This window comes from Arachis hypogaea, chromosome 6 (assembly GCF_003086295.3).
Source record: "Arachis hypogaea cultivar Tifrunner chromosome 6, arahy.Tifrunner.gnm2.J5K5, whole genome shotgun sequence".
Lineage (NCBI taxonomy): Eukaryota > Viridiplantae > Streptophyta > Magnoliopsida > Fabales > Fabaceae > Arachis > Arachis hypogaea.
In genome coordinates, this window is record NC_092041.1 from 83,045,956 (window position 1) to 83,060,589 (window position 14,634).

Sequence of the window (14,634 nt, forward strand, 5' to 3'; positions counted from 1 at the left end):
GAGGACGAGCAAACCTTCTAAGTTTGGTATGGAAAAAGCATTGCTTTTTGTTTTTCCATAACCATTTATGGCATCTAAGGCCGGAGAAACCTCTAGAAAGAGGAAAGGAAAGGCAAAAGCTTCCACCTCCGAGTCATGGGAGATGGAGAGATTCATCTCAAGGGTGCATCAAGACCACTTCTATGAAGTTGTGGCCATGAAGAAGGTGATCCCCGAGGTCCCTTTCAAACTCAAAAAGAGTGAATATCCGGAGATCCGACATGAGATCCGAAGAAGAGGTTGGGAAGTTCTTACCAACCCCATTCAACAAGTCAGAATCTTAATGGTTCAAGAGTTCTATGCCAATGCATGGATCACCAAGAACCATGATCAAAGTGTGAACCCGGACCCAAAGAATTGGCTTACAATGGTTCGGGGGAAAGGCTTAGATTTTAGTCCGGAAAATGTAAGGTTGGCATTCAACTTGCCCATGATGCAAGGAGATGAACACCCTTACACTAGAAGGGTCATCTTTGATCAAAGGTTGCACCAAGTCCTCATAGAAATTTGTGAAGAGGGCGCTCAATGGAAGATAGATTCAAGAGGGAAGCCGGTTCAACTGAGAAGGCATGACCTCAAGCCCATGGCTAGGGGATGGTTGGAGTTTATCCAATGCTCAATCATTCCCACTAGCAACCGGTCCGAAGTTACTATAGACCGGGCTATCATGATTCATAGCATCATGATTGGAGAGGAAGTAGAAGTTCGTGAGGTTATATCCCAAGAACTTTATAAAGTGGCGGACAAGTCCTCTACCTTGGCAAGGTTAGCCTTCCCTCATCTCATTTGTCACCTCTGTAATTCAGTTGGAATTAACATAGAGGGAGACATCCTCATTAATGACGACAAGCCCATCACGAAGAAGAGGATGGAGCAAACAAGAGATCCCACTCATGGACATGAGAAAATCCCTCATCATGAAATCCCTGAGATGCCTCAAGGGATGCACTTTCCTCCACAAAACTATTGGGAGCAAATCAACACCTCCCTAGGAGAATTGAGTTCTAACATGGGACAACTAAGGGTGGAGCACCAAGAACATTCCATCCTCCTCCATGAAATTAGAGAAGATCAAAGAATCATGAGAGAGGAGCAACAAAGGCAAGGAAGAGACATTGAGGAGCTCAAGCACTCCATAAGATCTTCAAGAGGAAGAATAAGCCGCCATCACTAAGGTGGACCCGTTCTTTAATCTCCTTGTTCTTTATTTTTTTGTTTTTTGTTTTTGAAAATTATGCTTTATGTTTTATTTATGTTTGTGTCTTATGATCAATTAGTGTCTTAGTGTCTATGCCTTAAAGTTATGAATGTCTTATGAATCCATCACCTTTCTTAAAATGAAAAATGTTCTTAATTAAAAAAGAGAAGAATTGCATGAATTTTGAATTTTATAACAGACTAATTATTTTGATGTGGTGGCAATACTTTGACTTCTGAATGTATGCTTGAACAGTGCATATGTCTTTTGAATTTGTTGTTCATGAATGCTGGCTCTTGAAAGAATAATGAAAAAAAGAGACATGTTACTTAGGATCTGAAAACTCATAAAAATGATTCTTGAAGAAAGAAAAAACAGTGAATACAAAAAAAGAGTGTGCTTAAGAACCCTGGACACCTCTAATTGGGGACTCTAGCAAAGCTGAGTCACAATCTGAAAAGGTTCACCCAGTTATGTGTCTGTGGCATGTATGTATCCGGTGGTAATATTGGAAGACAGAGTGCTTTGGGCCACGGCCAAGACTCATAAAGTAGCTGTGTTCAAGAATCATCATACTTAACTAGGAGAATCAATAACACTATTTGGATTCTGAGTTCCTATAAAAGCCAATCATTCTGAATTTCAAAGGATAGAGTGAGATGCCAAAACTGTTCAGAGGCAAAAAGCTAAAAGCCCCGCTCATCTAATTAATATTGATCTTCATAGATGTTTTTGGAATTCATTGTATATTCTCTTCTTTTTATCCTATTTGATTTTCAGTTGCTTGGGAACAAGCAACAATTTAAGTTTGGTGTTGTGATGAGCGGATAATTTATACACTTTTTGGCATTGTTTTTTGTATGTTTTTAGTATGTTTTAGTTAGTTTTTATTATATTTTTAAAAGTTTTTATTTAAAATTCACTTTTCTGGACTTTACTATGAGTTTGTGTATTTTTCTGTGATTTCAGGTATTTTCTGGCTGAAATTGAGGGACCTGAGCAAAAATCTGATTCAGAGGCTGAAAAGGACTGCAGATGCTGTTGGATTCTGACCTCCCTGCATTCGAAGTAGATTTCCCGGAGCTACAGAAGCCCAATTGGCGAACTCTTAATTGCGTTGGAAATTAGACATCCTGGGCTTTCCAACAATATATAATAGTTCATACTTTGCCTGAGATTTGATGGCCCAAACCGGCATTCCAAATCAGCTCAAGAATTCCCGGCGTTAAACGCTGGAACTGGCACAAAAGTGGGAGTTAAACGCCCAAACTGGCACAAAAGCTGGCGTTTAACTCCAAGAAAAGTCTCTACACATGAAAGCTTCAATGATCAGCCCAAGCACACACCAAGTGGGCCCGGAAGTGGATTTCTACGTCATTTACTCATTTTTGTAAACCCTAAGCTACTAGTTCTCTATAAATAGGACCTTTTGCTATTGTATTTTTATCTTTGACTAGTCTTATGCTATCTTGGATCACGTTTTGGGAGCTGGCCTCATGGCCATGCCTAGACCTTGTTCTTATGTATTTTCAACGGTGGAGTTTCTACATACCACAGATTAAGGTGTGGAGCTCTGCTGTACCTCGAGTATTAATGCAATTACTACTATTTTCCATTCAATTCATCTTATTCTTGTTCAAAGATATTCACTTGCACCCAAGAACATGATGAATGTGATGATTATGTGATGCTCATCATCATTCTCACTTATGAACGCGTGCTTGACAACCACTTCCGTTCTACATGCAAACAAGGCTCGAGTGTTTATCTCTTAGATTCCTTAATCAGAATCTTCGTGGTATAAGCTAGAATTGATGGCGGCATTCTTGAGAATCCGGAAACTCTAAACCTTGTATGTGGTATTCCGAGTAGGATTCAATGATTGAATGACTGTGACGAGCTTTAAACTCGCGATTATGGGGCGTTTGTGACAGACGCAAAAGAATCACTGGATTCTATTCCGACATGATCGAGAACCGACAGATGAATAGCTGTGCTGTGACAGAGCGTGTTGAACATTTTCACTGAGAGGACGGGACTGTAGCCATTGACAACGGTGATGCCCAACATACAGCTTGCCATGGAAAGGAGTAAGAAGGATTGGATGAAGACAGTAGGAAAGCAGAGAGACGGAAGGGACAAAGCATCTCCATACGCTTATCTGAAATTCTTACCAATGAATTACATAAGTATCTCTATCTTTGTTTTATGTTTTATTCATCTTTTAATTATCAATCCTCCATAACCATTTGAATCCGCCTGACTGAGATTTACAAGATAACCATAGCTTGCTTCGTACCAACAATCTCCGTGGGATCGACCCTTACTCGCGTAAGGTTTATTACTTGGACGACCCAGTACACTTGCTGGTTAGTTGTGCGAAGTTGTGATAAAGAGTTGAGATTGCAATTGAGCGTACCATGTTGATGGCGCCATTGATGATCACAATTTCGTGCATCAAGTTTTTGGCGCCGTTGCCGGGGAATTAAATGTCCTAACTACAATTTCGCATTTGTTCCCTGCAATAACAGTGCCAAATTTTTGATCCGGCAACAACACCAAGTTTTTAGCGCCGTGCCGGGGATTGTTCGAGTTTGGACAACTGACGGTTCATCTTGTTGCTTAGATTAGGTATTTTTCTTCAGAATTTTTAAGAATAAATTCTAGAGTTTCAAGGTGATGTTTTCATCATCACCAAAGCTGATTGATTCTCATCAATTTAGCTCTTGAATGTAATGTCCTGCTGAAGCTTGGCTAGCCATGTCTAATTTCTTTAGACTACAGCTTTAGACTAACATTGCATGATTCCTGGAATTCTCATTAAGAATTTTGAATCCCTTATTTTACTTCTCCATATAATTTTCGAAAAAAAAACTTATAAAATCTTAAAATCAAAAATATTTTTATGTTTCTTGTTTGAGTCTAGTGTCTAATTTTAAGTTTGGTGTCAATTGCATGTCTTTATTCTTCTAATTTTCGAAAATTACATGCATTATATTCTTCATTGATCTTCAAGTTGTTCTTGATGATTTCCTTGCTCTGATCTTTAAATTCTCTTGTCTTGAGGGTTTTGTTGTTTCTCATATGTATTCTCAATCTGTTAGTGTCAGTAGTATACAAACTTCTAAATTTGGTGACTTGCATGCATTGTTTATTTTATCTTAGTGGTATTTTGATTATTCCTCATCATTAAAAATTCAAAAAATTTTTTAATTTGTGTCTTTTCAAGTCAATAATACAGAGAATTGAAGATTCAGAACATACAGTAGAGGAATTACATAGAAAAAGCTGGGCGTTCAAAACGGCCAGTGAAGAAGGAAAACTGGCGTTTAAACGCCAGCCAGGGTATCTGGCTGGGCGTTTAACGCCCAAAAAGGTAGCATTTTGGGCGTTAAACGCCAGAATGGATACCATTCTGGGCGTTTAACGCCAAGATGATACAAGAGGGAAGATTTTGTTTTTAATTCAAATTTTTTTTCAAGTTTTCATAATTTTTCAAAATCAAATCTTTTTCAAATCATATCTTTTCAATCATATATTTTCAAAATCAATTTCTTTCCACTTTTCAAAATACTTGCTAACAATTAATGATTCGATTCAACATTTCAAGTATGTTGCCTTTTCTGTTGAGAAAGGTTTAATGTCTGAATCATATCTTTTAAATTTCTTGTTAGCCAAGTCATTAATTTTAAAAAAATCAAATCTTTTTAAATTGTTTTTCCATCATATATTTTCAATCATATATTTTCAATCACATCTTTTTCAAAATTAATTTTCAATCATATCTTGTTGATTTCTACTTTCAAAAATCTTTTTCAAAAATCACTTTATTTCTTTTCCAACTTTAATTTTTGAAAATCATTCATCAAATTTTCAAAATTTCTTTTAAAATCTTTTTAATTTATTTTCGAAAATTCTTCCCCTATTCTCACATCCTTCTATTTATGGACTAACACTCCTCCATTATCAATAATTCGAATTCTATCTTTCTAGATAAGCTTGAATTCTTCTTCTACCCTCTCCTTCTATTCTTCTTTTCCTCTGACACCTCAAGGAATCTCTATACTGTGACATAGAGGATTCCATACTTTCTTGTTCTCTTCTCTTTCATATGAGCAGGAGCAAAGACAAAAGCATTCTTGTTGAGGCTGATCCTGAACCTGAAAGGACCTTGAAGCGAAAGCTAAGAGAAGCTAAAGCACTACTCTCTGTAGAGGACCTAACAGAAATCTTCAAACAAGAAGAAGACATGGCAGCCGAAAATAACAACAATGCCAACAATGCAAGGAAGGTGCTGGGTGACTTTACTGCACCTACTCCCGACTTCTATAGGAGAAGCATCTCTATCCCTGCCATTGGAGCAAACAACTTTGAGCTTAAGCTTCAATTAGTTTCTATAATGCAACAGAATTGCAAGTTCCATGGACTTCCATTGGAAGATCCTCATCAGGTTTTAGCTGAATTCTTGCAAATCTGTGACACTGTCAAGACCAATGGGGTTGACCCTAAGGTCTACAGACTTATGCTATTCCCTTTTGCTGTAAGAGACAGAGCTAGGATATGGTTGGACTCACAACCTAAAGAAAGCCTAAACTCTTGGGAAAAGCTAGTCAATGCCTTCTTGGCAAAGTTCTTTCCACCTCAAAAATTGAGTAAGCTTAGAATGGAAGTCCAAACCTTCAGACAGAAGGAAGGTGAATCCCTCTATGAAGCTTGGGAAAGATACAAATAATTGGTCAGAAAGTTTCGTTCTGACATGCTTTCTGAATGGAGCATCATAGGTATCTTCTATGATGGTCTGTTTGAACTGTCCAAGATGTCATTGGACTGCTCTGCTGGAGGATCTCTTCATCTGAAGAAGACGCCTGTAGAAGTTCAAGAACTCATTGAAATGGTTGCAAATAACCAATTCATGTACACTTCTAAAAGGAATCCTGTGAACAATGGGACGAATCAGAAGAAAGGAGTTCTTGAGATTGATACTCTGAATGCCATATTGGCTCAGAACAAAATATTGACTCAGCAAGTCAATATGATTTCTCAAAGTCTGTCTGGAATGCAAGCTACACCAGCCAGTACTAAGGACGCTTCATCTGAAGAAGAAGCTTATGATCCTGAGAGCTCATCAATGGAAGAGGTGTATTACATGGGAGAACCCTATGGAAACACCTTTAATCCTTCATGGAGAAATCATCCAAATCTCTCATGGAAGGATCAACAGAGACCTCAACAAGGTTTCAACAACAATAATGGTGGAAGAAACAGGTTTAGCAATGGCAAGCATTTTCCATCATCTTCTCAGCAACAGACAGAGAATTCTAAGCAGAGCCACTTTGACTTAGCAACCTTGGTCTCTGATCTAATCAAAACCACTCAAAGTTTCATGACTGAAACAAGGTCCTCCATTAGAAACTTGGAGGCACAAGTGGGTCAGCTGAGTAAGAAAGTTACTGAACTCCCTCCTAGTACTCTTCCAAGCAATACATAAGAGAATCCAAAAGGAGAGTGTAAGGCCATCAACATGGCCGAATTTGGAGAGGAGGAAGAGGCAGTGATCGCCACTGAGGAAGACCTCAATGGACGTCCACTGGCCTCCAATGAGTTCCCTAATGAGGAACCATGGGAATCTGAGGCTCATACTGAGACCATAGAAATTCCATTGAAATTACTTCTGCCATTCATGAGCTCTGATGAGTATTCTTCCTCTGAAGAGGACGAAGATGTCACTGAGGAGCAAGTTGCTAAGTACCTTGGGGCAATCATGAAGCTAAATGACAAGTTATTTGGTAATGAGACTTGGGAGGATGAACCCCCTTTGCTCACCAAAGAACTGGATGACTTGACTAGGCAGAGATTACCTCAAAAGAGACAAGACCCTGGGAAGTTCTCAATACCTTGTACATTAGGCACCATGACCTTCGAGAAGGCTCTGTGTGACCTAGGGTCAAGCATAAACCTCATGCCTCTCTCTGTAATGGAGAAGCTAGGGATCTTTGAGTTACAAGCTGTAAGAATCTCACAAGAGATGGCAGACAATTCAAGAAAACAAGCTTTTGGACTTGTAGAGGATGTTCTGGTAAAGGTTGAAGACCATTACATCCCTGCTGATTTCATAGTCCTAGAGACTGGGAAGTGCATGGATGAATCTATCATCCTTGGCAGACCCTTCCTAGCCACAGCAAAGGCTGTGATTGATGTTGACAGAGGAGAATTGATCATTCAAGTGAATGAAGAATCCTTTGTGTTTAAGGCTCAAGGATACCCCTCTGTAACCATGGAGAGGAAGCATGAAGAGCTTCCCTCAAAACAGAGTCAAACAGAGCCCCCACGGTCAATCTCTAAGTTTGGTGTTAGGAGGCCACAACCAACTTCTAAGTTTGGTGTTGAACCCCCACATTCAAACTCTAAGTTTGGTGTTGGGAGGTTCCAACATTGCTCTGAGTATCTGTGAGGCTCAATGAGAGCCCACTGTCAAGCTATTGACATTAAAGAAATGCTTGTTGGGAGGCAACCCAATGTTATATTTATCTATTTTCCTTTGTTATTTTATTTTTTTATAGGTTGATGATCATGGGAAGTCACAAAATCAATTAAAAAGCAAAAACAACATGGAAAACAGAAAGAAAAATAGCACATCCTGGAGGAAAATCTGCTGGCATTTAAACGCCAGTGAAGATAGCAGAATGGGCATTTAACGCCCAGTCTGGCACCATTCTGGGCTTTTAACGCCAGAAAGGGGCACCAGACTGGCGTTTAACGCCAGAAAGGGGCACCAGACTGGCGTTTAACGCCAGGAATGGGCAAGAAGCTGGCGTTAAACGCCAGAAATGGGCACCAGCCCGGTGTTTAACGCCAGGATTGGCAGAAGGAGCATTTTTGCATGCCACTTGGTGCAGGGATGAGCTATCCTTGACACCTCAGGATTTGTGGACCCCACAGGATCCCCACTTACCCCACCACTCTCTCTCTTCTTCACCTATTCACCAATCACCTCAATACCTCTTCCCCAAAAACCTCTCACCTATCAAATCCCACAATTCTCTTCACCACTCACATCCATCCTTCATAAAACCCCACCTACCTTACCATTCAAATTCAAACCACTTTCCCTCCCAAACCCACCCACAATGGCCGAGCCTTACCCCTCTCTCCACCCCTATATAAACCCTTCTTCACTCCTTCATTTTCACACAACCTAAACACTGCTTCTCCCCCTTGGCCAAAACACAAAGCTGCCCTCCATCTCCTCTATTTCTTCTTCTTCTACTATCTTCTTTCTTCTTCGCTCGAGGACGAGCAAACCTTCTAAGTTTGGTGTGGAAAAAGCAATGCTTTTTGTTTTTCCATAACTATTTATGACATCTAAGGCCGGAGAAACCTCTAGAAAGAGGAAAGGAAAGGCAAAAGCTTCCACCTCCAAGTCATGAGAGATGGAGAGATTCATCTCAAGGGTGCATCAAGACCACTTCTATGAAGTTGTGGCCATGAAGAAGGTGATCCCCGAGGTCCCTTTCAAACTCAAAAAGAGTGAATATCCAGAGATCCGACATGAGATTCGAAGAAAAGGTTGGGAAGTTCTTACCAACCCCATTCAACAAGTCTAAATCTTAATGGTTCAAGAGTTCTATGCCAATGCATGGATCACCAAGAACCATGATCAAAGTGTGAACCCGGACCCAAAGAATTGGCTTACAATGGTTCGGGGGAAATGCTTAGATTTTAGTCCGGAAAATGTAAGGTTCGCATTCAACTTGCCCATGATGCAAGGAGATGAACACCCTTACACTAGAAGGGTCAACTTTGATCAAAGGTTGGACCAAGTCCTCATAGACATTTGTGAAGAGGGCACTCAATGGAAGAGAGATTCAAGAGGGAAGCCGGTTCAACTGAGAAGGCATGACCTCAAGCCCATGGCTAGGGGATGGTTGGAGTTTATCCAATGTTCAATCATTCCCACTAGTAACCTGTCCGAAGTTACTATAGACCGGGCTATCATTATTCATAGCATCATGATTGGAAAGGAAGTAGAAGTTCATGAGGTTATATCCCAAGAGCTTTATAAGGTGGCGGACAAGTCCTCTACCTTGGCAAGGTTAGCCTTCACTCATCTCATTTGTCACCTCTGTAATTCAGTTGGAATTAACATAGAGGGAGACATCCTCATTGATGAGGACAAGCCCATCACTAAGAAGAGGATGGAGCAAACAAGAGATCCCACTCATGGACATGAGGAAATCCCTCATCATGAAATCCCTGAGATGCCTCAAGGGATGCACTTTCCTCCACAAAACTATTGGGAGCAAATCAACACCTCCCTAGGAGAATTGAGTTCCAACATGGGACAACTATGGGTGGAGCACCAAGAACATTCCATCCTCCTCCATGAAATTAGAGAAGATCAAAGAATCATGAGAGAGGAGAAACAAAGGCAAGGAAGAGACATTGAGGAGCTCAAGCACTCCATAAGATCTTCAAGAGGAAGAATAAGCCGCCATCACTAAGGTGGACCCGTTCTTTAATCTCCTTGTTCTTTATTTTTCTATTTTTTTCGAAAATTATGCTTTATGTTTTATTTATGTTTGTGTCTTATGATCATTAGTGTCTTAGTGTCTATGCCTTAAAGTTATGAATGTCCTATAAATCCATCACCTTTCTTAAAATGCAAAATGTTCTTAATTAAAAAAGAGAAGAATTGCATGAATTTTGAATTTTATAACAGATTAATTATTTTGATGTGGTGGCAATACTTTGACTTCTGAATGTATGCTTGAACAGTGCATATGTCTTTTGAATTTGTTGTTCATGAATGCTGGCTCTTGAAAGAATGATGAAAAAAAGAGACGTGTTACTGAGGATCTGAAAAATCATAAAAATGATTCTTGAAGCAAGAAAAAACAGTGAATACAAAAAAAAGAGTGTGCTTAAGAACCCTGGACACCTCTAATTGGGGACTCTAGCAAAGCTGAGTCACAATCTGAAAAGTTTCACCCAGTTATGTGTCATTGGCATGTATGTATCCGGTGGTAATACTGGAAGACAGAGTGCTTTGGGCCACGGTCAAGACTCATAAAGTAGCTGTGTTCAAGAATCATCATACTTAACTAGGAGAATCAATAACACTATCTGGATTCTGAGTTCCTATAGAAGCGAATCATTTTGAATTTCAAAGGATAGAGTGAGATGCCAAAACAGTTCAGAGGCAAAAAGCTAAAAGCCCCGCTCATCTAATTAATACTGATCTTCATAGATGTTTTTGGAATTCATTGTATATTCTCTTTTTTTTATCCTATTTGATTTTTAGTTGCTTGGGGACAAGCAACAATTTAAGTTTGGTGTTGTGATGAGCGGATAATTTATACGCTTTTTGGCATTGTTTTTAGTATGTTTTAGTTAGTTTTTATTATATTTTTATTAGTTTTTATTTAAAATTCACTTTTCTGGACTTTACTATGAGTTTGTGTGTTTTTCTGTGATTTCAGGTATTTTCTGGCTAAAATTGAGGGACCTGAGCAAAAATCTGATTCAGAGGCTGAAAAGGACTACAGATGCTGTTGGATTCTGACCTCCCTGCATTCGAAGTGAATTTTCTAGAGCTACAGAAGCCCAATTGGCGCGCTCTCAATTGCGTTGGAAAGTAGACATCCTGGGCTTTCCAGCAATATATAATAGTGCATACTGGCGTTCCAAATCAGCTCATGAATTCCCGGCGTTAAACGCCGGAACTGGCACAGAAGTGGGAGTTAAACGCCCAAACTGGCACAAAAGCTGGCGTTTAATTCCAAGAAAAGTCTCTATACATGAAAGCTTCAATGCTCAGCCCAAGCACACACCAAGTGTGCCCGGAAGTGGATTTTTACGTCATTTACTCATTTTTGTAAACCGTAAGCTACTAGTTCTCTATAAATAGGACCTTTTGCTATTGTATTTTTATCTTTGACTAGTCTTATGCTATCTTAGTTCACGTTTTGGGGGCTGGCCTCACGGCCATGCCTAGACCTTGTTCTTATGTATTTTCAACGGTGGAGTTTTTACACACCACAGATTAAGATGTGGAGCTCTACTATCCCTCGAGTATTAATGCAATTACTACTATTTTCCATTCAATTCATCTTATTCTAGTTCTAAGATATTCACTTGCACCCAAGAACATGATGAATGTGTGACAAACCCCAATTTGACGGTTTATCTTGTATTGAGTTTAGGGGATTTTATAACCTTTTACCCACATTTATTCAATGAAATAGCATGGTTTTGTATATTCTCCGTTAATTGTGCTCAAGAGTGAAAACATGCTTTTTAGGACTCAAAATATCTAAATCTAATTCTCCTTGATTCTATTAGATGCCTTGATATGTTTGTTAAGTGATTTCAGATTTAGGAGGCAAAGATTGGATCAAGGGAATGAAGAAAAAGCATGTAAAGTTGGAGAACTCATGAAGAAATGAAAGAACCGGAAAGCTGTCAAGCCGACCTCTTCGCACTTAAATGACCATAACTTGAGCTACAGAGGTCCAAATGATGCGGTTCCAGTTGGGTTAGAAAGCTAACATCCGGGGCTTCGAAACGATATAAGATTTGCCATAGTTGCTACAAGTATGGTGGCGCGCACGCGCATAGTACGCGCACGCGCCGTTGCTGCCACCTAGTCCACTTGAAGCAAAACGTGGCCAGCGATTTTAGAATCCTTGTGGGCCCAATCCAACTCATTTCTGATACTATTTAACCCAAGGAGTGAAGAGGGAAACATATGTTAGTTACCATTAGTTTAGTTTAGTAGTTAGAATTAGTTTCTAGAGAGAGAAGCTCTCACTTCTCTCTAGAATTAGGATTAGGATTAGGATTAGTTCTTAGATCTAGGTTTTAATCTTTGCTTTCTTCCACTTCTATCTCTCAATTCCTTGTTGCTACATTCCTTCTTCTTCCATTCTTTGGTTGTAATTTTCTTTATGTTGTTCTTATACTTTGTTGTAGATCTACTATTGTTCCTTCCATTTTCTTCCAATTCAATAAGAGGTAATTCATAATAATTGTTCTTCTTTGCTTTTCTATTGTTGATCTCTTGCCTTTGTAGTTAGATCTCTCTTTAATTCTTGCATTTAATAATGTTTACTTCTATTGCACTTTATGTGTTTGTTGAAATGCCTCTTCTAGATATAGTGTAGATTTTGTTCCTCTTGGCCTAGGTAGAGTAATTAGTGAGACTTGAGTTATCTAACTCCTTTGTTGATTGATAATTGGAGAGATTGCTAATTGGTTTGGAGTGCACTAAAGCTAGTCTTTCCTTGGGAGTTGGCTAGGACTTGTGGCTCAAGTCAATTCATCCACTTAACTTTCCTTTCTTTAGTAAGGGTTAACTAAGTGGTAGCAATGAACAATACTCATCACAATTGAGAAGGATAACTAGGATAGAACTTCTAGTTCTCATATCTTACCAAGAGCTTTATAGTTGTTAGTTTAATTTCATTGCCATTTACTTTCATGTCTTTTATTCAAAACCCCAAAACACATCACAACCAATAACAAGACACTTCATTACAATTCCTAGGGAGAACGACCCGAGGTTTCAATACTTCGGTTATAAATTTAGGGGTTTGTTTTAGTGACAAACAATCTTTTGTATGAAAGGATTAGTGATTGGTTTAGAAACTATACTTGCAACGAGAATTCATTTGTGAAATTCTAAACCGTGAAAAATCCAATCGTCAAAATGGCGCCGTTGCCGGGGAATTGCAATGGTGTTATGTTATTGGTTATTGTACATATGTGAATAGTGTGAATATCTTGTTTTTTTTTCTTTATTTGCTAGTTGTAGAATTTTATTTCTCTTGTTTTCCATTATCTTTTGATTTTTGTTCTCTCTTTTCATTATGAATTCTCATTTTGGCTATGAGTGTGATTACAACTATGTTGTAGGAAGTGGAGATTATAATGAAGTTGTGTATCAAGAATGGGATAATCAAAGGTGGGAAGAGCCATATGCTTATGATCAATCCTCATGGCAACAACCCCCACCAATGCACTATGAAGAAGAGCCATTTTTTGATGCATATCAATCAAATGGCTATGGTGAATCTCCTTGTGATTTTCAAGAACCACCACCATATGCCTATGATCCATATCCTCAACATGACCCTCAACCACACTCACAAGCCTATTTTCAACAAACACCTCCATATGACCATGATCATTACCCATCACACCAACCAACTTTTGAACCATATGAGCCATACATGGAACCACAATTCCAAGATTACTACTCCCAAGAACCACCTCAATACACACCACCACCTTACCAAGAAGAACCACCTTCCTATAATGAACCCTTTCTCCAAAATGATGAACCCTCCCATCCACCCCAATCTCTAATGGATGAAACCCTCGGTGTTCTTCTTCAAGGACAAGAGGAGATGACAAGGGATGTGCAACAATTCATGACCGCCTTGGATGAGGTGGTAAACCGACTAGCATCCCAACTTTTGGACACTCAAGAAACTCCCATAGCTACATGTGGAGAATCTAAAGAGGAGCATAGCTTAAAGGAGAGATTGGAGACTCCGGTGGAGAAGGAGGAAGGCTACTTTGTGTTAGAACAATTGGAGAAACCGATGACCATTGAAGAAAAGGAAGAAGTGGTTGAAGACCTAGGAGATGCGGAACCTCCATGGGAATCTAGAGTTATAGAAAACTCCTCCAAGATGATTGAAGTTGATGTTGAGGAGGAATGTGCACAACCTCCAAGGCATATTCTATATGAAGACTTGGAGAGAATGAAGCAAGAATTGAGTTCCCTTGGTGATGAAGATCATGCATCCAATCTTCTTGGTGAAGAATCCTTTGAATTTGAAGAACCTTCCCCCAATGAATTTGAAAGTGATGTGGAGGTAGATTTCTCTCAACCTCCCATTTATGACTTGAGTGATGGAGAAGAGTTAGATGAAGTTGATGAACAAGGGATTGAAAGTGAAAAAGTTTTTGAAAAGGTGGAGGCAATCAAGGAAGAAAACAAGGGAGTGGAGTTTACTAGCACATTGGAAATACCTCTCCCCAAGCCACCACCATCCACTCTCTCATTCAAGTGGGTAAATTCCTTATACTCAAGCTTTATTATTCCCCTTGAATATGGTTTGCTTGAAACGGATGGTCAACTTAGATATATTTGTGGCTTTAAGAGTAAAAAGGAGATGGTTAGTGGTTTGAAATATCATTCTAGGTTTATTATGGTTGCATGCTCAAAGCTTAATTGTAAAGGTTGGTGTATAACTAGAGTACATGGGTCTAGAAGGATGTTTGGTCACTTTGTTGAGAATTCACCTTTCTCACCACCCACATGGATTAATGATAATCAACTTGGAGATGGGTGTGAAGACAAAATATGGGATCCGGGAACATATGAGGAT